This window comes from Nelumbo lutea, chromosome 2, assembly GCF_056320005.1.
Source record: "Nelumbo lutea isolate HS-2025 chromosome 2, American lotus-T2T, whole genome shotgun sequence".
NCBI classification, from domain to species: Eukaryota; Viridiplantae; Streptophyta; class Magnoliopsida; order Proteales; family Nelumbonaceae; genus Nelumbo; species Nelumbo lutea.
Window position 1 is genome coordinate 9,609,561 of NC_142685.1, and position 26,099 is coordinate 9,635,659.

Below are 26,099 nucleotides of genomic sequence, written 5' to 3' on the forward strand. Positions count from 1 at the left end.
AAAATCGAAAGAGCTCTAAGATTTTCTTGGAGAGAATCATGTTGGGTCCCAGAACACTCACCATTAGCATAGGTATATATCATTACATAACATTTGTACTCACCCCTCCAGAAAATATTCGAAGTCTTCCCCAAGAGTCGATTTGATCCTTCTTTGGCATCCCCTGTAAGTTGCTTGGACCAACCCAATTGGTCCAAACTTATCTTTTAAACCAGCCTCGCTTGGACCGCCATTTAAAATTTTCTTTTCTTTTCGATTCAGGGGCTTGGATAATTTTAAATTCACACCACAAGCCCCTACCCTTTCACCTCCGAAAAATCCCCTTTTTCTACATCTCCAGTGTAAACAATATAAAAATTCTTTAGATTATCTGCTTTGGGAGCCTTTCCTTCCACCTTGTGGTCTTTTAAACAAAATAATGTATTTTCACCTGGTATTACGATCCTGAGATTGAAGACTTCCTCAGGATAGAACACATCTAGGAGAGTTGGAATCGATTTCACATCCTTAGTCTCAACTAAAATCCTTGCAAACTGAATGTTCTCCCATTTCTATTTGTAAAGTCAAACCTTTTAAATCTTCCAATAGCATTCTGATGGCTCTAAAAACCTCTATACTCCAATCATAAAACGATATCCCATGGACATCAATCCAAGCAAATCTCATTTTCTTTGCATCCATTCCCAGGCAAGGGATCGTCATCTTGGACAATGTTGCAATGCGAACCAAATGTGAATGAGCAGACTCGCATGACGTCTTGGACAATGTTAACATCCATAGGCTTTCCACCATAGCCAATAAGATTGGCCTCCTATTTTTGCTTGATTTTAGAATGTCTTCCAATGAATTCCTGTTTTTATAACCTTTAGTTGCTGGTCACCAGTTGAGTCCAAGCCACTGGACGCCGGCTGGTGTTGGTCGTCCATGGTCTTCTACCCCATGTAAAGTTGGTACTCTTAATATTCCTGGAATAATAATGTGGAGTACCTCATGCAATGCAGTTTATTTGAGTATTTTAAAGGACAAGACTGCAATAACGTTCTTAATTGGGCCAAGCAAAATTGAATCAACCCAGTAGAAATTGCTAATAACAGTTTCAGATGAATGCCTTGTGAAGAAAAGTAGAAGAAGCTGAAAGGTTTCAGCAGTAGAGAAGAAGAGAGAAGAAGAGAGTAGGATGTCGCCAGATTTGAATTGATCTGGCCGCCAACCCCTCTTGATTTATATACTTAAAATAAAAGAATGGAAGATTACAAGAATACCCTTAGTAGGGCGGCTACTTTAAGTAGCTGAACAGTCACAACTTAAAATAACATAAGCTAATGGACCTAAGGCCCAATAACTTCCTAACTTAACAACTTAAAAATAAAAAATAAATGGCTGGGCCCAATAACTCAAAATCGGCCCAACTCAACAAACCCCAATCATTACTTTTTTATTCATGTATTGTTTGATGTTACTAGTTTTATTATTGTTAGATAAATATGCATACATTTTTACCAAATTTTATTATTTCTGATTCGTCCCAAAAAATTCTCTATATCTGATAAACTGCATTGAGCCATTGGCTCTTGTATTATTTGTCCCTTCTTTATTTCATTTCTCTTTTTTCTATTCAGGGCAGCATATAAAATAAGAACAGGTAGACCCTACTCAACAGAACTTATAGGATGTGGACAAAACACATGGAGCTCCCTAATATTTGACAGCTTTCCAATTTTCCAATTAGTTAATTTTTAAGTCACCCATACTTATATGTAATTATAGTTAATTCTAAAACCGGGAGAAGTTACTAATCCCACTCCAAGCCTATACCCAATCAAAAATGGGTCCGATAGGACCCGTTTTCATCATCTTCTACATCTGACATTGAGGAACAAGGTTTAATGAACCCAGTTCAGTTTTAAACTATTTTTTCACCAATTTCAAAAGAGTATTCTCAATCTAATCAAAACATATAGTGACAATAAAGAAAAAATGTTAAAATGGTAAATAATTGATATATATAAAGAAGAGAAGATGGCTAAAGACCGAAAGGGAGACAAAGAGAATTATACCAATTACAGTCTCTTGATTTTCTCCTATTTGATTTATACAGTTTTTTGCTATGGATTTTTGAGCCTTAAATGCGCAATTATATTTCTTTTAACAATCTCTGAAATTTTATTAACTAATTCCATGTTTCTAGAAAACCTTCCTGATGTTTTAGATAATTCAAATATCTTAGTGAAACTAGTGAAATATCTCCAAAATTTTTCCAACACACTACATGACGAAATGTTCATTGATATCAAAATCACAAACCATGGCACATTGTAGAGCTTTCTACCCTAAGTCCTCAAGAATCCATCTAAAAGCCCTTCAAAGAAGGCAATCTGCGCAACAAATTGAGGCTTTTAAATAGCATATTTTCACTAATCTTCTTTTGCTGATTGAATATTCATTTAAATTTCCAGTATCTGCTTGATAGAAGTCCCTAGCAACAGCAGCACATATTAATATTTAATTCTCAGACGGGTTGATATGGAGAGAAGGCAAGGGAAAGTCAAGTGTATGTTCATAGCATCATCACATAATTATCAGAAAATACAAAATTCTCAAGACAATCAGAAAGCATAAAAAAAAAGCAACGGCATTGTATGTTTATAGCATCAACACTAATTCATAATAAATTCCAAAAGTGACGTACAGAGGAGAAGCAATAATCATGTCTGAGGAATAAAAGTCACTATACAACTTTATGCTTTTCCTGAACAAAAGAAAGGCAATTCCAGTAAATAGGTAACCTATATAACCTTTTCTTTTACTAGTTAAACAAATATCATATGAAATTGTTCTTCCAACTAAAAGACTTTTGTGTAATGAAATACGGATGCAGATGGGTTTCTTTTGAGAGATGAAATATGTAATATCCAAAATAAATGGATGATTCATTTATAAATCATCAAGAGCAAACATGCTTTTCTTGAGGATGCATATGTTGAACATCTGGGTATAATTTTCTACCATGTTGTTCATAAAATGACGCTGCCAAACATGTTGGGGAATATTTTGAAGAGAACATAACATTTCAGGATTCAACACCTTCTACATGAATCCATGGAATAGTGAGAATTCTTCATCACTAATAGCAAGGAGAACACAAGTTTTGCATGAGGGGCAGGGCGGGGGGGAGATCAAGACTCAAGAAACCTCCAATATAAGCCATTCATCCAAATGGCTCTTCCACAAAAGACCAATAGACCGCTCAAAAATATCTTTGGTTCATAAATTTTTATGTGTCTAACAAATATTATTATCCATTCCTCCAGGTATTAACTATCAAACTATTACATGGCACAAGAAAATACAACTTCAGTATATAAATGTTGTATATTCATTGTCATAACACTAGTTCTAAAAGAACTTTCTGTTCTAGAGATGTAAGACTTATTTGTTTTTCTAAAGGACCAGGATCCCACCTCCAAGTGGCAGACTATATGCAGTTTTTCAGATAGACTGTTGAATATAGAGTTCACACTCAGTTTCCAGCGTCAACATGAATGGAATGAAAACTCTCTTTTCTATTTATTTATTTGTTTGCTTTCCTAGGTTGTGGCCAACCCACTGAAAAGTGGCAAATTAATATCACATAATGCGGTCATCTTCCACAATCATAACATCACTCAAATATGTTATTTGGATGATCTTTTACCTGTAAGAAACTCCAGAATCTACAAAATGGATAAGTCCTAAGCATGATAATTTGCAACCCTTATACATTAACAAGATATGCAGAACAGTCATATTTTATCTTCAGATATCAGAGTACAAAGTAGTGAAAGATGAAAGGTTAACTTAACCGAACTCCTCCATCATAAGCAGAGATAAGACAATTACATGTCCTTTCTTAGGGCCACTTCATTCTAGTTAGATATCAAAGCTGTTGAGGTGATGCCTAGACAGGTGCCTAGGTTACGAGGCACCCATGGAAGACAAGAACAAGAAATTAAGAAGCAAAGCACTCCTAAAACAATTAATATATTCCTAGAAATTTAATTGAAGAGTGGAAAGTAAGAGTATTGGCATGATATCTGATGGATTTAGATCATCTCTACCGGCGGCGGATGATAAGCTGCCACCAATGTGACCCATCTGTTTTCCAAGCACTGAATTGAAGGGAGAAGCCCAACCTATCTAGGCACCCACAACAGGTAGTCAAGAACAAGGTGTAGTCAAGTTTTTGTCCCTTCACAGATCACAGAAATACTCTTCCACAGATCTTGTCTTTCACACAACCTTAAAACCCAGGAAAGAAAGGCATGACACCCAAGAAGAACAGAAAAAGAGGAACCTCTGAGAGGAGCAAGATGACAGTGAAAGAAAGCATTTTGCATCAAAGTACAAGTCTCAAAGAAAAGGACGTTGATGTTAAAAGTAATGACGGAAATGATGAAGATGACGACAACAAGGATCACAAAAGAAGCACTTCTAGCTGACTTGAAAGAACAAAGAAGAAGAGAGATGGGGAAAAGCTTAGCGAAGGAACAATAAAAACAGGAAAAGGAACTGAAAGCTAAAAAGCAAAACTGATCTGAAGAAATCATCTGCTTGATCCAACTTCCTTCAATGTCAAAAGGTAGGATGATGATGTGGTGTTTACGAACCAGATTCAAGCAGAATTCAAGACACCTAAGTGTTTCATCAATGACACTATCAGAAATGACTCATATCGGAAATTCCTGCAGAAATACATGAAGTAGTTCCATAGTCAAAGTTAGATAGAAATTGTAAACTCTAGATTTTGGAACTTAAAAAGATTTGGCAACAGAAGCATCTTACTTAATGTTGAAAAGTTTGAAGCTGCTGCTTATTATACTGACAGGATTCTATGTTCTTATGGGGTTGAATGAAGATGTGATTCACTACTTTCAAAATCAAAAAAAAAAAAAAGAGAGAGAGAGAGAATGGAATGGAGAAGCCACAGGTACGGCTATTTTCTTGCTTGCATACTGTAGATGAGAGAACAGCACCACAAGGTCATCTCTGATGCCAGACTTTCCCTTTCCAACATAATCTACAGGGTCAAATACCATCTCCACCAGATTTTATACTGCTCACAGGACCACCTATCTCAGATTTGACCCTGAAACTGGCAAAAGAAGACATTCAAGGACGATTAAGAGAGCCACTAAGAATGACTTGTTTAGATGGCATGAAACACAATTTTGGCAGGAAATTCCAATGATTGGAGTTCAGTAGCAGAGTAAGTCCAATGACTGGAGTTCAATAGCAGAGTGATTCCAATGATTGAATATGCCATGCTTAGAAAATTTAATGAATAGTCAAGGACATTTTTGTCCATCTATTTCTTTTCCCTCCATTTTAGCGTTAAATGCTTTAACAAGACATGTATAAGTAGTTCAGTGAAACAGCAGAGTATATTTTAGTAATTAACCCTTATAGTAACTTTTGTACTTATCATTTATATTAATTCCCATATGAAATTGTGACTTACTTGCTTTGAAAATTCCTGGTTTATTCTATTAAATTAGTTTTAGTAGAAACAGCAGTGTTATAAAGGTATCCTTGTTTGAATATGAATATTTTAGAAGTGTGAATACAATTAGTAATTAGAATGCAAGTTGAAGTTAGAAGTTGCTGTTTTGGATCTATAGGAGATATCAAAAGGATGCTCATCATAAAGTGATCACTGACAAGAATAGTTTTTACCTAGTAAATTTGATACCCATCATAAAGTGGTCATTGTTGTTCCCACCAAAAGGACTTGAATATCTGAAGGTTTAGAAGACTTCTGTATGTTTGAGTTTTCATTATCTCGAACATTGTTTGCTAACTCATTTTTGACATCATCATCATCTTGTACTGCTTTGGTACCAAATTCATCAGAGAAATGATCGCTATGCTCCACATTGACCTAGGAAAAATCATCAGAAAGATGAGTATTTGTGATGCAAATGCAATCCAAAACATAGATAAAAAATCACAACAAAAGATAGAAAATAGCAGCTTGACTGCATTCTAATGATAACCAACTCCAGATTTTGTTGCATGCTAGTAGCAAGTATCTCATCATAATCATTGGAAATCCATGGACTTTAAATATGTAGTAGTTCTGAGTCACCTACCTGTGTTTAGAATTTCCATCTAAACACAGAAGTCTAAGGGTTTCATCTAGCAATAACATAGAATCTGGTCTCATAAGAATGGTCGTGATATACGTCCTGGTCAAAAATCAAAATTTAACCTACACCTGGGGTCCATTACAGTGCATTGTATGAGAATTGTTTGGTTTCCAAAAAAAGACCCTTAATGATATAGAGAAAATCCAAAGGAAATTTTGGTGGAATGAGTCAGGTGAGAAAAAGAAAACATTTAACATGAGCTAGTTGGGACAAATTATGTTATCCTAATGCAGAGGTCCAAGCTGCTAAAAGGAGTAGAGATTGCTAAGGAGCTGGGGATGGAACACTTAATCATTGAAGGCGACTCTAAACTGGTTATTGGGTGGTTAAAGAGCTGGAGACTGTAGTCTGGTTCTACAGAGGGGCTTTGAGAAGGTTCAGATGGTTAACATCAAATATATCAGTCACAGCTCAATGGGAAAGAAGATCAGCAAATGGTTTGGCAGATTCTTTAGCTAAACAAGGGGTACATAGGAATCAGCTTTTTTGGGGTTAGGTATAAGCTTTATGATAGAATTTAGAGGCGGCACCTAGTGCCACAAGAGCAGAGATTTTTTCTTTATAACCAAAGATAAGAGGAAGCGAGAAAGCAAGAATGATTTGGAGCTGCATCCCGTTTGCAATATGTTGGAACATTTGGAAGGAAAGAAATAGAAGAATTTTTTAAGACAAAACTTGGAGTTTGGACAAAATAGTGACACCTGTTAGCAAATTTGTTGCAGATTGGGTGCTGTTATTACCAGAATTTAGACAAATTACCAAGGAGAATCTTGGGGATAAGCTAGGGGGTGACCTCGGTTTTCAAGTTTGTAATTTGGATAAATTACTTTGATATGTATCTAGTAGTTCATGTTAATGTTGTATGCGGGTCATGCCTTGTCACCTGTTAGGTTGTATATTATTTTCATTTTAATTTTAATAAAATTTTATTTTTACAAAAGAAGGGGTTTTAGGTTTCGGGAGAATGGATCTTGTTAATAAAACTCTTCTTTGTAAATTGGCTTGCAGATTTGTTACAAAGGAGGAGTCGTTGTGGGTCAAACTCTTCCACAGTAAATAGCTAACAAATAATGAAAACAAAATCCCACACAAATTTCCTACTACAGCTTCACCTCTTTGGAAAGCTGTAGCAAAAGCCTTGATTCATTTATTTCCTTCATTAGGATTTCAAACTCAAACTAGGTCAAATAATAAAGTTTGGCCCACCAACTAAAAACCTCAAGGATTTGCAGGTTACTTAATCTGTCAATCCACAGCTAGTTGGGATGTTCAGAACTACATTAAATTTTCAACAATCTGATATATCTTATATCTTCAACACCCTTTTTATTTTGTAATAGAAACTCTGCAAAAATGGTTTGGACAAATTCTGTAAGTGGGAAGTGTACTATTAAGAGATTTTGTTTGAATTAACACAAAAGATCTCATTTGCCTATGCAAGGCACTGAGCTTGGTATAAACCAGAAATTTTGGAGGCTGTCTATCCCTCCTTGATTTCATTAGTTACTGTTGCAATTGTTTTGTGGTCTCATTTTTGTGGAAGTTAATATGTTTTCTCAAGGAGTTGTTCGTGATGATTTGTGTCCAAAAAGTTGATATCGCATTCTTGTACCAAATCTGCACAGTTTTTCTAATCTGAAAGTATTCTAGATTATTGATACTTTGAGAATTAGTTCTAGCCAGTCTTGCAGACTATACCACCAATAACACACATTATCATAATGCTTAGCTTTCTGAGCCAAAAATGAGCAGCTTTGGTAAGTGACCTAGACTTACAAAAGATACATTAACAAGGGTATTTACAAATAGATAAAATTCTATCTACCCAAATCCCAAAACACCAAGAAACCATATTATCTTAGCCCTGAAGAGCTGATATCGCATTCTTTGCATCAAAATAAACTACTAAAGACTTCCAGCCTTCCATATAGACCCATGATTGGCAAATGATAATGGGAATGTCAATTTTTCTTTTCTTGTTAGGTTTTCCCAATCATAGCAGGCTTACTATCTACTGGTCAAATTAGTTTTATATCTTCTTATTGTTTGATCAATTATGAATATTTTTTCCAGATAAGTAACTGAAGATTTTTGTACTTTCTTCTTTTGGATAAATATATGAAAATTTCAATCATGGCTTAAAAGACCATATTTTTCCTAACATTAGCACACCATATTTCCATTCCTATGGGTATGAACATGAAATAACTAGAATCAATATTGTAGATATGTTCAGTAATATTAATTCCCACCTAATAGACATTATTCCCACTTTGAGCCAGCTTAAATTTCTTTTCAGACATGACATGAATTCTTACTTTCTGTTTGACTAACAGATTATTTGGTTAATCTATTAGAACCACTTGCACTCTCTATGAGTTTAAATTTTGCTTAAACTTACTCTATCATGTATTTTAACTCTTAAAGTTTAAGCTTTACAACATATTACTTTGTCTATTAACTTAGTTTCTTAGCTTTGTTAAATAGTTTGGAAAAACAAAATAACTTTAAAACATATGTATTTGTGAATCCTTATGGCTGAAAACATTATTAGGTGTATTAGCCCTATCTTTACCTAGTTGTTTTTGGGGGCACAAACGCTTGGGTGTGAACTACCACTTCGATCTCGGCATTTTGGAGATCAAATATCAGGTAATCAATCCATCCCACTTCCAAGATTCGATCTTTCGTGGTCCAATAGATCCAAATGATCCAACAGAAAATCTGTTTTCTCATAGTTGTGCAATTTCAACATGGAATGGTTGCTAAAAATTTTAAATTTACACCTTTCTATTGCTGGGATTTTTGCACAATATGATCACTAGGTGATCTTTCACGTTCTCCCCCATAAGATATCTGACTCAGGAAGTTTACTACAAGTACAATAAAGGCCTTAGACCACCCTAAGAAAAAAGATCATAGCAAGGTTTTTCATTTTGATATGTTATTATCATGTAGAATAATACTTACATTAATATTTTAATCAACAAAAAATACAAAAATGACATGTTAAAATAATTTTCTATATGAGTTTTCAGACCATTAAAAGTCTTAGTTTGATTGGATATATTTATTGAAAAACAATAAACTTGCCAAACTAAAATTAAAATCACGGAGCCATATGAAGGTGGATCAATCTTGAAACAGAAAATGACCTTACAAAACTAAAACTAAAAGCATAGAGCCACAGGAAGGTGGACCATTTGATATTTTATTGGGGATAGAAAGCATCAACACACAAGAAAATAGGAAGTCAACAAATTACATAACAGGAAAAAAACAAAGGATCAAAATCTATATTTTGTATGGAAAAATCCTGTCATTTTACCATGGCCCTTAATTTCTCCTTCAAAACATGTCCAAATGCAATGATTTTACTACCAGTAGAAAGTTTATTAAGCTATACATCCAACAAGACCAACATTCTGTGATTTCTGCAAGGTTTAAGAAACTAAAAGCCAATATACGAGTGACTTGTGGTTCTAATGTTGACATTTTATGCTTTCAGCATTTTATAGCTCTAAGTATTTTACTTTAAATTAAAAGAAAATAGCACATAGGAGGCAATTGTTCAATAAAATTTCAAACTAGGTGAATCACATTGAACTAAAGATTAGGTATATAATAAAAAAGCAAACAGGCATACTTTCTTTGATGAAGGGGTCAGTTGTATTAACATCCTAACGACACGGTATGCAACACTTGCAAGAGGCAATAGGATAAGCACCTGCAAGATTACACCAATACTAATACTAATTATAAATAATAGTACTAGTAGTAATCATAATATCAATAACAATAATCCCAAACAACAGTTCATTTCAAAACAATTGACATAATATACTTGGGAAATTTATGGAGTTAACATGCATGATCATTTACAAATTTATGGAAAAACCACCTACCTATAAACAACCAACCAAAACCAGAAAATTAAAAGAAAAATATACAAGTTTAATACAATTATAGATGCTAATAGAAGCTTAATAAATAATCCCTTCCTTTTTTATGATCAATAACTGCATATTTCATTAATATATAAAGCATAGTAGAAAAGAAGAGAAAGGAGAGATAAACTCTCTTAACTCTCTCCTCAGAATATTAACAGTGTTACAATTGAGCCCAAAACAGTTATTTCCTTCCCACCCCTTGTTCAGCTAGTACATCAACAAAAGCATTAGCAGTTCTTTTTAACCCATATAAGTCTCACATCCATATTTTGTGACTGCACTTGAGTTTCCTCCTTTCATTTCTATAGCTCCAGCCATCCCACCACCATCTTTGAGTCACCTTCTATAATCAGCTTATTGCAGTTCTTATCATTTGCCCTTTGCACTCCTTCCATTAAAATCATTATCTCAGCCCTTAAACAATCCCCTACTCCAATCGACCCTAAAAATAATTGATGATTCTTCCTTCCTCATTTTGTGATTTTAGAAACCCTTTCTCCCCTTTCCTGCTCAGTAGCAATGTAGTAATGCTCCAATACGCAAATGACACACTTTTATTCTGTGATGTTTCAGAAGAGCAGCTGCAATAGGCTATGGCCATTTCAAATGGTTTGAAGTAGTGTCCAGCTTGCATGTTAATCTGCATAAAAGTGAGCTGGTGGCTGTGGGAGATATCCAAGAGTTGGCTCAATGGGCAGAGGAGTGGGGTTGTAAAGTGGAAAAACTACCTTCAAGATACTTGGGAATGTCATTGGGTGCAAGGTGCAACTCCAAATAAAAAAAGTAGTAGTTAAGAGAGCCGATAAGAGATTAACATCTTGGAGAGCCAAATATCTAAAATCTTATGGGGATAAGGTGACTTCAGTGAAAAGTGTGTCATCTTCTCTCCCTATGCATTTACTCTCATTGCATCCAATCCCAGTTGCAATGGCAGCCCTCATTGAAAAGAAAAAGAGGGACTTTCTATGGAGAGGTTGGAAAGAGGAGAAGAAATACCATTTAATCAATTGCTACAAGGTGTGCAAGCCAAAACTCCAAGGCGGCCTTGGCATGAGGAGAATAAAGAATATGAACATTGTTCTGTTGGGGAAATGGGAGAGGGGAGGAGGATTGTGGAGAAGGGTGGTACAAGCAAAGTATGGAGCCAGAAATTTGGGATGGTTACCAGGAGCCTCAGATCAGTCCTATGGATGCTCAGTTTGGAAAAGAATTGAAAAGGCAAATGAGTCGTTCTCAAAAGGGGCAAGATTCAAGATTACGGGATGGTGTATGTGTGAAAATTTGCAAGAATGTATGATGTGGAGACAGACCTCCATCAGAAACTTTTCCCATTTTGTTTGAGCTGGCTGTCAACAAAGAAACTAGAGTAGTGGACCGTTGGTAGTGGCATAATGGTAGTGTGGTGTGGTCCTCACAGTTCAGAAATCTGAATGATTGGGAGCTGGATGCTCTGGTGGAAATGCTTCATATTTTGTACCACACACAGGTTGAGTGGGAGAACGGACAGAAGACTATTGAGGTAGGAGAAATCTAGAAATTTCCCAGTACTCTTTTTACAATGTCCTTGGTGATGCAGATGAGCAGTCAATTCCAGTCTATTATTTGATGTAAGAATGTCCCCACAAAAATAGCATTTTTTGCCTATTTAAACAGAATACTTACTAGGGACAACCTTCTAAGTATGGTGTTGGATTCATCAGACTGTGTATCATGTGAGGGGCACAAGGAATCAGTAGACCATATTTTGCTCCAATGCAGGTTCTCCTATGAGGTTTGGACTAAAATTTGGAACCTTTTTGAGGTAAAGAGCAGCTGCCTAGGGTCAGTGGTGTAGTTTGTAAACGGTTGGAGGGTTGCAGGGCTGAGGGGAAAAAAATGAAAACTGGCTTGGAGTTTAATTCCTGCTGCGGTTTGTTGGTGCATATGGCAGGAGAGGAACACAAGAATGTTCAAGAATAAGAGCAGCCCGGTGGATGACGTCTTTCAGATAATTTTGGGAAAGATGTTTTCATGGCTAGCAATACAAATACAGGCTATAGTTCCCTTTTCGTATATGAAAATCTTTTTGCAAAGCAGGGCTTCGGGGTATAGTGCTGCAAAGAGCTGTCTTGTGGAAGAAGGCAGGAAGTACTTAGCAGAGAGAAGAGAGAATGGAAAGGGCGGGTATGTTGGAGTATTTGAACACTACGGAGAAGGATTGAAACAACTCACATGTTTCCCTAAGGAAGGAGAGCTTTGGGATGGACTATGATGGAGCAAGCTATGCAAGAATATCTGAGGACGACCAGTGAAAAGAAAAGGGATAAAAAAGAAGTTCAAGATAGAAATATTTCGACGAAAAAGGTGGGCTTAGGAACACCAAGGTGGACAAAAATGCAATCTGGTGAAGAAGATGATTTACAGTTAGCTACAAACCTGGGGAAGACAAAAGTTTGGGTGAATAGGCCCAAAGAAGAATGGGAGGAAAAATTGGTGCTCTCTGCAAAGGAAATAGTCAAAGACTGGAACAGCACGGGGGAAGAGATAAAACAGGTGCTCAAGGAATCAGGTGATGTGAGGATAGATCCGTTTGATGAGAGAAGGGCATTGATAACTTCACCTCTTGTTAAGCAGGAGATCATAACAACCTTGGTTGAGACAAAGCAAGCTTTGGCAATGGTTCAAAGATGGTCCCCCAGAGCAAGATGTGCATAAAAAAAAGGACCCTCTTGTGCTTTTTTTTTGTTTTTAATGAATTTATATTTTATTTTTCAAAAAAAAAAGAATAAAAGCTATCCACAAGATGTGCATAACAAACCTACAAAGTTTAAGGAACATGTATTACACATATCAAATGTTAAACATGTTTGCAAGAGATTCACTTCCCGATCCCAACGTCATTAATAAGTTATCATACACCGAAGGCTCCTTATAAACTAATACGCCTTCAGATATTGTGCTCTTCCAATGATCCTCAGAGGAATTTCCTGCATTAAATAAGAATAACTCAACTCTTGAAAGGAAGCATCTTCTACTATGGCTCAGTAAAATGAAGTGCCCATTGGTTCAACTTCTAAGTTTATCATTTGCTAAGAGTTAAACTTTGCAATTTGTATAAATACCCAACCAAGCCATTTTGATGTGTGTTGATTCTACTCAGTGTTGCAGGCCCCAAATCATACCATAGTATGATAACACTTTTCAGACCTCTGAAGTCTAAAAAATGCATTTTGCTTTTTAGACGCCACTCTCTCTCTCTCTTCCCGCCACCGCCACTGCAACTCTCAGCAGCGGCATTTCCCTCTCTCTCCCCCTGTCTTCTCGCCATCGCCGCTGCAACTTGCAGCGGCATTCGATTTCTTAAATATTTTATTTTTAATCCCCCTATCTTAATAATTTATTATTATTTTAATTCTTAATAATTTATTTTAAATTATAAATTTATACATATTTCCAATTTTATTCTTATTTTAATAAATTATTTTTTATAATTTTTATTTGTATTAATTATTAATCTTTTTAATTATTAAATAGTTTAATAGGTTTAATTTAATAATTTCATAATTATTAAATATTTCCTTCATTGCTTCATGGACTTTATTACTATTTTCGTTATTATTTTCAATTTTATTCTTATTTTAATAATTTTTTTATTTTTTGTAATTTATCATAATTTGTTCATATTTTTTATATGATTTTGAATTTAATAAATTATATTTTATGAAATAGTACAGATTGAACTCAAAACTACCAAATAGTATGCTCTAGGGGTAAAATAGTAAAATTAAGGAATTTCATAGGCTAAAGGTTTGATCCAACACAAACAACCTTCTCTAATCAGAGCCTCTAAAAAGTCGAAAAGCATCCGTCTCTTTTCAGATTTCAGACGCCATTAATATCTTTTTAACTTTTCAGATTTCAGATTTATTAAATGCCACCTAACTCAACTCTTGAAGTGCCCATTGGTTCAACTTCAAAGTTTATTTGCTTAGAGTTAAACTTTGCAATTTGTATACTTTAACATTAAAATTAAACACCCAACCAAGCCATTTTGATGTGTGTTGATTCTACTCAGTGTTGCAGGCCCCAAGTCATACCATAGTAGGAAAACACACCAGGATGAATATTCATCCTAAATAAACCCACCAAGTGGTACGTGCCAAGTTGTAGGTATCACTTGGCCAAATTTGGTTTTCCAAAAGAACCCTAAAATAATGTATAATGCTGCAGTCTTGGTTCATATAAAATATCATGGTTCTTAAAAAAGTGGTTTCTACCAGTTCGATTAAGATTCAAATCTAAAACATAGGGTTAGGAGGGAGGTTGTATGTAGGAGCAAAAAGGAGGGAGGCTTGGGAATTGGGAACATAAGGATTACTAGGGAAATGGCTGTGGAGATTTACCTTGGAGAAAGAAAGATTGTGGGTTAAGATAGTGGGAAGTATTCATGGGCTGGCAGACAATGGATGGGACTCTGGGATCTCAACACGGACTACAAGAGCATCTCCATGGAAAGCTATTCAAACTATATTTCCCTTGTTCTCCCCATGGATCAGGTATGATTTGCACTCAGGTAATCTTATTAATGTTTGGGAACATGTTTGGATTGGGGACTCCTCCTTGAAAGACCAATTTCCAGGCATCTTTGCTATCTCTACCCTTAAAAACGAACCAGTTTCCTCTTTCCTTGTACCTTCTAATTCACCTTCTGGCTTCAGCTGGAATCTGGGTTTGAGAAGGGATGTCAGGGATACAGAGTTAGATAGTATCTCAGCTTCATTATCCTCCCTTTAAGGGGTTTTCTTGGAGCCATCAAAGACAGACAATAGAATTTGGACATCACTCCATTGGGTGCTTACAATTGTGCCTCTCTCTTTAAGGCCCTTTTACCTTCTTCTCCTGTTGGACTGTCATTCCCTGTAAAAGAAGTGTGGTGTCAACCTATACCTCCAAAGGTTGGGAGTTTCTATTGGGAAGCCTTTCTGGAAAAAATTAATACAGGAGATCTACTTCAAAGAAAAAGACCCAATAGTAGTTTGTCCCCTCACTGGTGTATTCTCTGCAAATCCGATGGTGAGTCTGGATATCATTTACTAATTTCTTATCAATTTGTTAAAGTTATTTGGGAATGGTTTACTTCTTTGTTTGGGTGCAGGTGGACACCCCTTCTGAATGTGCAAAGCTTGTTACTTCCATGCCCAATGGGCAAACCAAAAGGGCCAAGATCATGTGGAGATGTGTAAGGGCTGCAGTATGTTGGACTATTTGGGAGGAGAGAAATTCAAGGACAGTCTCAGATAAGGAGAGAAGCTTGGAAGTAATCCTAGAGACTATACAAATAAGGGTGATACATTGGGCTGAAAACTGTGGAATTGTTTACAGTGTTCTCAGTTGATGAGATGAAAAGACATTGGAAGGAGATTGCGGATTCAATTCCAACTAAGAAGACTTCAAGTTCTTGCTAGACACCTCCACCTCATGGGTTTACCAAACTGAATTTTGATGGAAGCAGCATGGGCAATCCAGGGCCCTCTGGAATAGGGGGAGTGTTAAGAGACGAAAAAGGGAATCTATTAGCTATGTTTTCTGGTCCAATTGGGGTGGGTGATTCCCTGAGGGCTGAGATCTTAGGAGCTCTTGAAGGGATACAAAGGGTCAAGGAAATGCATATTATAAGAATTGATCATAGAAGGTGATTCTGAAATAGTGGTGAATTGGCTAAAAGAGGACAGTTCTATGCTCTGGAAATACAACAATGAAAAGAGAAAGTTCAAGTGGCTCACTAAGGACATGGAAATTCAGTGTACATGGATAAAAAGAAGTGCAAATGAATTGGCAGACAGGCTAGACAGGCAGGGGGTGAATAGAAACGCTATCTTTTGGGCTGTTTTGTAATTGTTTCATGGTCTGGGTGTACTTTGGATAGTAGGGAGTTAAGAATTTTTAGCTCCCTCCCTTGTAATTCTGATTTTCTCAGTCATGAATAAAATTCATTGTTATTGATCAAAAAAGAATCTAAATCAAATCTTTTTGGAGGAATCTAAACCAAATCTAAATAAGAAATTTATGGATCTAATAGCTAATTAAATTTTAAGGCACTAGAAAGAAACTTCTTAATTAACATTCTCTTTCTTCATACTTACTATAATTTTGTTTCCATCTAAGTTACTAGATTCTAAATTTTTATGCTGTTGGATTAAGAACGAAAATATAATGATACATATTTCATTTCAGAAATATTTATTAGCATCATTTTTATTAATAAAAAATAAATATCTCCTATAATAGAAAGATTAACTTGCCAAGTCAGCAACGCCAACTTATCAAGTTGAAATTATAAGCTTAACTGAGTCAGGTTACTGAACTTTCCTACTATGTAGCAATAAGATTACAATAAGAGGGATTTTATTGAGAAAAAGAAAAACTTCATTCTAGAAAGAAGGAATGAAAACTAGCACAAATCACAGCCACACAGTCTTCAGAGGAAAAAGAAGATAGTCCATACAAATAAAGCAGCTTGAAAATATAAACAACCAGAACAATCAGGGCCCCTCAGGCATTGGAGGGGTGACTAGTGATGAGAGTGATGCTATCTGTGCATTGTTTTCAGGACCAATTCAGCAAGGTGATTCAGTAAGAGCAGAATTCCTAGCAGCAGTTTTTGTGGTTGAGAAAGCCAAAGAATTGGGAATTGGTAGGTTGATCATTGAACGTGACTCAAAAATCATAGTGGGATCTGGGATGGCTGAAAAAATAGCAGAATTCCTAGCAGCAGTTTTTGGGGTTGAGAAAGCCAAAGAATTGGGAATTGGTAGGTTGGTCATTGAAAGTGACTCAAAGATTGTAGTGGGATGGCTGGAAAAAGGTGAGGGGGTGATCTGGCAGCTTAGAAATGAGTTCAGGCACTCGAATGGCTTTCAAAAGATATAAATGTTTGAATAAGATGGGTTAGGAGATCTGCTAACAGCTTGGCAGATAGCTTAGAAAAAGCATGGGATTCAAAGATAACTTATGTACTGGGCACAATTATAATATAGAGGGGGGCTAATCCTGTATTGGGTTTCATCTTCTCACAGCTTCTTGTTGTGTTCTGTTCTTGCTAATCTTTAATAGAATTCTGTTTTTTGTGTTACTGATAAAAAATATATATATATAAACAGCCAGAAAAATCATTGTTTTGTACACATTAAAATCATCTAAGGTGATGACTGTCGAGTTGGTCCAAGTTGTTTTTTATTTAGTTAGGAAGTTGTTGGGCTTTAGGCTCATTAGTTTATGTTTTTTTTTAAGTTGCGACTGTTCAGCTATATTAGTAGCCACCCTACTAAGGGCATCCTTGTAATATCTCATCCTTTAAGTTAAGTATAAATATAATGAGAGGTAGGCGGCTAGGGTTAATTTTACAATCCTGGTTGACTTCCTACTCTTTTCTTCTTCTCCTTTCTTCTCTACTGCTGAAATCTTCATCTTCCCCCTCTTTCCTTTCACAAGAAACTCGACTAAATCTGCAACTAGTGATTTCTACTTGGTATCAAAGCGGGCCAAAGGTTCCTTGAAGTTGTTCTCTCATGCAGCCCTAGATCGGCCTGCTGCATGGTGATTTAAGAGACTGATTGAAGCTCTCAGGTAAGCCCAATTTTTTTATTTTTTTGGTGGATCTGTGTGCCCTGTAGCTGGTCTAGGGTTTCTCATCAAAATCAGGAAAAACTGGAGAAAGGGGAAGAGTCCTGTTTCTGTTGGACTCTTCAATTTTGACCTAGTAAGTGGTGCCCTAAGTTTTTAGGGTTCCTTAGAGTTTTTTGTAAGGGGCGATTCAAGTCCTGCCTGATTTGGAGGCTTCTAGAGAGAGCGGCTGCCTCTTCTCTCTCTTCTCCCATCCCACATAAAAGGAATCTTTTGTGGGAAGAAAGTCTAGGACACCGAAAAGGTGTTGTTGGTTCCAAAAAGTGTTTTGTTTGATCTTGTTGCAAACTTCAGTTATTTTCTTTACATTTTTTGAGAAGCATGGAGGGCCACAGAGTTGAAAATAAGCCCGGGAGAGAATGGGACCAGTGGGAGGAGGTGCTAGAGACTCTTTCGGGGTTGGGACCATTACTACAGTTAGGTTAGATGGTGCAAATTACTTAGAATGGTCACAATCTGCAAAGATGGCCATTGGTGCTCGTGGGAAATTAGGGTATATCACTGGTGAAGAGGTGAAACCAAAACTAGCAACTCCCAGTGGGTACAGGAGAATTATATGGTGATGACTTGGTTGTGTAATTCCATGTTGCCCCATATAAGTAAAATTTTTTTTATGGGCAAATACAGCTAAGGAAATATGGGATGGGATTGCAGAAACCTATTTACAGAGGGAGAATGTTGCTAGGGCTTATCAGTTGAGAAATCGGATTATTTCTACAAGGCAGGGAGATAGACCTGTTGCAGCCTATTTTCAGCCCTTAAAACCCTATGGCAGGAGATTGACCATTTAGAGACATTTGCTTGGGAAACCACTAAGGATGCAACTACCTATCAGAAACATCTAGAGAAGTATAGGGTGTTTGAATTTCTTGTTGGCCTTAATCCTGAGTATGATATTGCACGACAGCACCTTCTTTCCAGGGACAATGTTACTCTCTCCCAAGCATATGCCTTTGTGTCAAGGGAGGAGTGCAGGAGAGATGTGATGATGAAAAACCTTATTCCTTATCAGTCTTCCATGGTAAGTGTTGTGAAACCTAAACAAAGTGGAGATCGGGGTGGCAGTGAAATCAAGAAGGAAGATAAAAGAGATTTGATCTGTGACTACTGTAAGAAGCCTAAACACACAAGAGATACTTGCTGGAAGTTTCACCCACATCTTGTGCCGACTAGATTGAAAAATAAGAAGGGAAATGCACACATGGCAATTACTGGTGACATTTCGACCCCTCCTACTACAGTTGCTCTGGAGTCTGTTGCAGCTACTGCAGTAAGGGCCGAACTTGAGAGGAATGGGCTACTTCTGAACCAACGGGATACAGCCAGTTCCAGTTCAGCCGCAAGCGGACAAAAAGGTACAGGTGGCACTAGTGGAATCCACTCTACTTCCTTTGCTCACACAGGTAGTTCACGCGTCACTGCAAATTATGTTTCTACTTCAGGTAAGGAGGGACCTCCTTAGATTATAGATTTTGGAGCCTCAGAGCACATGACCTAGAGCTCTACTATTTTTTCAACTTACCAGCTCTGTTCTGGCAGAGATAGGGTCTCCACAGCTGATGGATCCCATGTTCCTATTGTTGGGAAGGGATCTGTCAAGATCAGTGATTCTATTTCTCTACCCTCTGTCCTTCATGTTCCCAGATTGAGCACTAATTTGTTATTTGTTAGTAGTTTGACTAAGAATTTGAACTGCTCATTAATTTTTTCTCCTGGTCATTGTATCTTGCAGGATCTGGATTCAAAGATGACGATTGAGAGTGGTCGTGAAGTGAATGGAATCTACCTCCTGGATGTACTTCCTCCTCATCAGAGTCATCATGTCAGCAGGGATAGTGAGTCAGGGTCTGTGGGTCAAATTATGCTTTGGCATAATCGTTTGGGCTATTTACCTTTTTCTTCTTTGAGTTTTTTGTTTCCAAAACTTTTTGAGTCTGTTAGTTTGTCAAGTCTGGAGTATGAAGGTTGTCAACTTGGAAAGCATTGTAGACATTCATTTAAACCTAGTAATAAAAGATGTTCTTCTTCTTTTGATGTTATTCATTCGGATGTGTGGGGCCCTTACATGTTCCTTCTATGGGAGGCTATCGATTTTTTCTTTTATTTGTGGATGATTTCTCACAATACTCTTGGATTTACCTGATGAGATCCCACGATAAAGTACCATCCTTGGTGAGGCAATTTCATCAAATGGTACTAACACAGTTTGGAACAAGAATAAAGGTGTTCAGATCCGACAATGCTAGGGAATATTTTGAAAGACACCTTGCCTCATATCTATTAGAATATGGTGTTGTCCATCAGAGTAGCTGTCCCTACAGTCCACAGCAGAATGGTGCTGCAGAAAGGAAGAACAGACACATTGTTGAGATTGCAAGAAGCATGATGATCACATCTACAGTTCCAGTTCGGTTTTGGGGTAATGCAGTTCTCACAGCAGTATATCTGATTAACAGGGTGCCCTCTCGTATACTTGGATTCAGCACCCCATTCAGTCCCCTTTTTCCTCAGGGGGAAATGTTTCATATTCTCAGGGTGTTTGAGTGTGTTTGCTTTGCACATATCCTTGGTCCTCACCGCTCAAAGCTTGACCCCAAGGCAAAGAAGTGTGTCTTCCTTGGATATGCAAAGAATAAGAAAGGGTACTACTGCTATGATCCAATCTCTGGGAGCCAATATGTTACCATGGATGTCACCTTTTTTGAACCGACGTACTTCTTCTCAAAGAATCCTTCTCAGGGGGAGTGTTTGGGGAAGTGAGTCAGCAGTCTACTCCTCTCTCAGTTCCAGTCCCTATGTCTACTCCTGTGCTTGACCACCACCCTGTGTCACCTACCTTGCCACCTCCTTTGTGTTATGCTTCTCAGCATTACTTACGACAGAGACTTCACAAGGAGGTTGATTCCACTACAGCAGAACTCACATCACTTCCTGTCGATTCCTTGGAGACTCCAGATTCGACTGACATGGATTCAAGTATTCCTCTTGGTCCCGCTACTGTTTCAGTTCGCATTGATTCTACTAACACTGTTATAGATAACCTTGATCTCCCTATTGCTCTCAGAAAAGGGAAGAGAAAGTGTACTGCTCATTGTATTTCACAGTACTTATCCTACAATGGACTTTCTCCTTCCTACCGTGCTTTTCTTTCCTCTCTTGATTTAGTGTCTATACCTAAGGGTGTTAGTGAGGCTCTCTCCAAACCTAAGTGGAAAACAGCTATGCAGGAAGAGATGGCAGCTTTGATTAAGAATCAGACATGGGACATTGTGGATTTACCAGAAGGCAAGGAGACAGTTGGATGCAGATGGGTTTACACAGTAAAATATAAGGCAGATGGAAGTATAGAAAGGTACAAGGCAAGACTTGTTGCAAAAGGGTACACACAGACCTATGGCATTGATTACTTAGAGACATTTGCACCAATTGCAAAGATGACCCTTGTTCGGATATGTTTGCTGAAATAAGGTTGTCGAATGAGAGTAGAAGAGGAAGAAGAAGAGGAACAGAAATGAAATGGGCGGCAGTAAATCACTTCGGCCAGCCCTAATCTATTATATATAAAGGCATTACATAATGTTACATGAATGGACAAAACTGCCCCTGATTAGTGATGGGACACCTAGTCGAAATAAACATTAAGTAAGATTAGGCCCAGTAACAAGGCCCACTAACTAATGACTTAAGACCCAACAAAGGTAAACATACAAACTAAGACAGCCGAACCAACACTCCCCCTCAAGCCAAGCATGGATGTCAATCATGTTTAGCTTGCCAAGTAAGTCCACGAATTTCACTGTAGCTAGCCCTTTAGTCAAAACATCTACAATCTGCATCTCGGAGGGAGTATAAGGAATGCAGAGTTCTCCTGAGACAATTCTTTCTCTAACAAAGTGACGGTCTATCTCAATATGTTTTGTTCTATCATGTTGCACTAGGTTATTTGCAATGTTGATGGCTGCCTTGTTGTCACAGTACAACCTGAGAGGGCACTCAATCTTTATTCCAAGTTCACCAAGCAGGATCTTCAGCCATAAGAGTTCAGCAACACCATGAGCCATAGCTCGGTACTCAGCCTCTGCACTAGATCTTGCAACCGCATTCTGTTTTTTACTCCTCCATGTAACTAAATTTCCTCCAACAAAGGTACAGTACCCAAAGGTAGACTTCCTGTCCCCAATAGAGCCAGCCCAATCTGCATCAGTATATTCTTCAACTTCAATTTTACTGTTTTTTCTGAACAGAATCCCTTTCCCCGGGCAAGACTTCAAATATATGAGGATCCTTTCCACAGCTTTCATGTGAGGGATCTTAAGAGTGTGCATGAACTAACTGACAACATGTACAGCATAAGCAATGTCAGGGCGAGTAAGGGACAGGTAAATCAACTTCCCCACCAGCTTTTGGTATCTTTCCTTATCAGGGTAGTCGTCTCCTACTGACACCTGTAGACCATGATTCTATTCGATTGGAGTATCGGCTGGCCTACACCCCATCATGCCTGTCTCTTGAAGAAGATCAATGATGTATTTCCGCTGACATATATAGATGCCCTCTTTGGATCTTGCAACTTCAATCCCAAGTAGGTATCTAAGTTGGCCCAGATCTTTGATCTCAAATTCAGCAACCAAAAACTCCTTTAGTCTTTTAATCTCTTCCTAATCATTCCCTGTAATTACCATATCATCCACATAGACAATAAGTGTCGTAAGTTTGCCATTTCTCTTCCTTATGAATAGGGTATGATCTGCTCCACTTTGAGTGTAACCCCCTTTCTTCATGACTCCACATAGCTTCTCAAACCAAGCTCGAGGGGACTGCTTAAGGCCGTAAAGGGCCTTTCTCAGTCTACATACCTTCTTGCCAAAGACATAACCTGGTGGAGGATCCATGAACACCTCTTCATGCAGGTCGCCATTCAAGAAAGCATTCTTCACGTCCAACTGATGTAGCTCCCATGAGAAATTTGCAGCTAAAGATAATAGAACTCGGATTGTGTTGAGTTTTGCCATCGGAGCAAAAGTTTCTTTGTAGTCAATCCCTTCTTTTTGAGTAAACCCTTTTGCTACCAGTCTAGCCTTGTACCTCTCAATGGACTCATCCTCCCTGTGCTTCACAGTGAACATCCACTTGCATCCAACAGTGCCTTTCCCTTCTGGTAGATCCACTAATTCCCAAGTCCTTGCTTTCATTAAGGCTTTCATCTCTTCATCCATAGCTTCTTTCCATTTTGGGTCAGATACTGCCTCAGTATACCTGGTAGGAACATGCACAGAAGATAGAGCAGACACAAAAGAACAATAACGAGGAGACAACTGTGAGTAAGACACAAAATCAGCAATGGGGTATTTGATAGTACAAGAACGAGTAGACTTACGAAGGGCAATAAGAAGATCTAAGTCAAAGGAACTGATAGGATTACCTTGAGTTTCTGAGACAGGTTTATCCGAGTCCAATTGGTCGCTGTCATGAGTTAGAGGACCCTTCTTCCTTCTTCCTTCTGTTGTAGGTGATTCTGATATCTCTTTGCAGCTTGTCGGAGTCTTCAGTAATATTTGCAACATCACTAGTAGTAGCTGGTACAATGGGAGCCTCACTAGATTCACCCGGGATACCACAACTAGGTGGATCAGGAGGAGAAGATGGAAGACCTGAGGTCGAGAGAGGTACAAAGAATGGGGAAACAGAAGAATCCTCTTCCATCCCACTAGTCTCCCCCTGAAGAGGATTCTGGGAAGATTGAAAATAGGATTGAGACTCAAAGAATACCACATCCTTTGTGACATATTTTTCTTGTTGACTGGATCATAACACTTGTATCCCTTTTGAGTAGAGGAGTACCCCAAAAAGATTCCCTTTGTAGCCCTAGGATCCAATTTGATCTTCTTCGGATCCTTGACATGTATAAAGAATACACAACCAAAGACTCTCGCTGAAAGAGAAAAGTCAGGAAGATGGGGGCAAAGAACAGAGAAAGGAGTTTTCATCCCCAATACCTTGGATGGCATTCGATTTATTAGATATGATGCAGTAAGGATTGCTTGAGACCAATAGCTTTTAGGAACTTTGTGCTGAAATAGTAAGGCTCGAGCAGTCTCCAATAGGTGCCTGTTCTTGCACTCAGCAACCCCATTCTATTGGGGGGTACTAGCACAAGATGACTGATGAATCATTCCAGCATCCTCCATAAACAGATTCAATGACCTTTCAAAATATTCTACAGCATTATCTGACCTGAATTGTTTGACCTTCGTACCAAATTGTGTTTCAATCATTTTGCAAAATGTCATGGTTACCCGCGGCACTTCCTCTTGTGCCTTTAATAAGTATATCCATGTGCATCGAGAATAGTGATCAATAAAGCTGATAAAATATCGAAAGCCATCAACAGAAATAATGGGAAAAGGACCCCAAACATCAAAGTGGACTAAGTCAAAAGAATCTCGAATTTCATTACTTGAAGTTGAATAAACAGTTCTACATTGCTTTGATAGTTGACAGACTTCACAAACTAACTTTTGACTTAAAACACTTTTGAATAGTTCTGGAAACAACACTTCCAATGATGAAAAAGGTAAATGACCTAGCCTAGCATGCCATAGATGTAACCTAGCTATTGACTCCACATTGGACTGACTACACGTAGTAGATGTTTGCAAGGCCAAACTGATGTCTGCATTAAGGTAGTAAAGACCTCCACGCTCATGACCGCTCCCAATCGTTCTCTTCATCAAACTGTCCTGAAAGACACAGTGAGTAGGAAAAAAGGTTATGCTACAATTCAAATTTTGATAAGCTTGGAAACAGATAAGAGATTTGAAGAAAGATTGGGAACATGCAAGACAGATTTTAATGAGAGGTCCTTACTTAGGTCAACCACTCCCTTCCCAGAGATGGTAGAGAGAGAACCATCAGCAGCCCTCATTTTATCTTGGCCAGACATTAAATGATAGGAAGAAAATAGAGAAGATATGTGTGTCATGTGGTCAGTTGCACCAGAATCAATAATCCAAGAGGCAGGATCAATAGAACTAGTAGCACTAAAGGCAGAGACAATACCTGATCTGGCAAGGGAGGAGGATGGAAGAGAATTGGTCCTTAGACGGGCTAGGGCCCGGCTAAGTACCTCTACCTCATCGGCAGTAAAACCCAAGGACTCGATTCGAGGGGAATTAGAAGTCTGTCCCATGGAAGAGGAAGTAACTGTAGATGTGTGTTTTGAACCATCATCACTTTGACCCATATCCAAATTCACACTTGCAAATTGACCCTTCTGATGCTTCTTATCTTTCCTCAATGCAGCTGGCTTCAGATGCGGATGGAGAACCCAACAGGTCTCTTTTGCATGCCTTTCCCCTCCACAGTGGGTGCACTTCAGATGTCTCTTGTCAGAGTACCTGTTTCCCCTTTGATTTGTAGAGATTAGGGTCGAATGCTCCACAGGCTGTTCAACTAGTTTTGTTTGAGTATCAACTTGCATCTCTTTTCTTCTCACCTCTTCATTCCTCACAAGGTAGTAGACATGATGTAAGTCTGGCATTTCATCCCTTCCCAGAATTTGGGATCTTATGCCCTCATATATAGGATCTAGGCCAGCAAGAAACTTAAATGCTCTACCCTCTTCAATTTGTTTGTCATGCTTCTCTTTGTCTCCAGCACTCTCCCAGTCAATGATAAGGTGGTGATCTAACTCTTCCCATAGTCCTTCTAGTGTAGCAAAATATGTTGCAACACTCATATCTCCTTGCCTCAAGGCAGCAATATCTTGATTCAATCTGTAAACTCTAGCATTATTCTTTTTCTGCCCATAGGTTTTAGAAACCTTTTCCCAAATCTTGGCAGCCGTGGAAAAATGTTGAACAGTCCTGGCTACTCTTGGAGTCATTGAGGCAAGTAGCCAGGACATAACTGTAGCATTCTCTTTGCGCCAAGTTCCATATTCAGCTTTTCCCACTTCTGGTTCCTTCTTCTACCCGTCTAAGTAACCAGTGAGTTCACGGGATGTGATGAAAAGCATGGCTGAGACAGACCATTCCCTGAAGTTGTACTCATCCAACAACACACGTGATCTGTAGGCTATGCAGATTTGGATTCTCCAGATTAGGAGACCTCCCATAAGCCCTAACATCTCTAGAAGACACTTCCCCGGATATCGAAGACATCTTCACTTACTTGTAAGTGTCAAGACTGTAACTCCAATGTATAGAGAACTGTTTCACACTTACGGAACTTGTTGCACTGTAAACTCAGTCCTGAGAATCAGACACAGAGCTGAAACACTGCACATTGTGCCCAAAATTAC

General features: G+C 38.0%; 2 pseudogenes across 1 annotated transcript in view; one reads left to right on the forward strand and one right to left on the reverse strand.

The window, feature by feature from the left end:
* The window catches only part of LOC148868461 (protein NUCLEOLAR FACTOR 1-like), a 50,431-nt pseudogene that overhangs the window by 17,121 nt on the left and 7,211 nt on the right, over positions 1–26,099 (reverse strand). Inside the window, exons 2-4 of the transcript XR_016107003.1 lie at positions 9,832–9,912; positions 5,713–5,917; positions 2,690–2,749 (exon numbers count right to left, since the gene is read on the reverse strand). The product of XR_016107003.1 is annotated as a protein NUCLEOLAR FACTOR 1-like (transcript). The remainder of the gene's footprint in view (positions 1–2,689; positions 2,750–5,712; positions 5,918–9,831; positions 9,913–26,099) is intronic.
* Positions 4,067–4,742, forward strand: LOC148868462 (uncharacterized; annotated as a pseudogene).